Raw genomic sequence first — 263 nt, forward strand, 5'->3', positions numbered from 1 at the left:
ACATAAATACACGCGCGCGCACGGAAGGATGGTGGACTGGTGCATTGGCGTCCAAGGAAATGACGGTGCAAAGAGACAATTGCTTTTAGATTTGATCGCTTTCGGATCCCGTAAAAGGAAACGAAATGATGAAGTGTTTTGTCATATGGTTGGCTAACAAAGAAAGGATTGAAAAAAGTGAAAATTGAGGAAAGAAAAATACACAACAGCGGAAAAAAACTAACCGCAGGCAAACGGGAGAGAGAGACAGAGAGGCACATACA

The sequence above is a fragment of the Penaeus monodon genome, chromosome 25, assembly GCF_015228065.2.
Source record: "Penaeus monodon isolate SGIC_2016 chromosome 25, NSTDA_Pmon_1, whole genome shotgun sequence".
In the NCBI taxonomy this organism is placed as follows: domain Eukaryota; kingdom Metazoa; phylum Arthropoda; class Malacostraca; order Decapoda; family Penaeidae; genus Penaeus; species Penaeus monodon.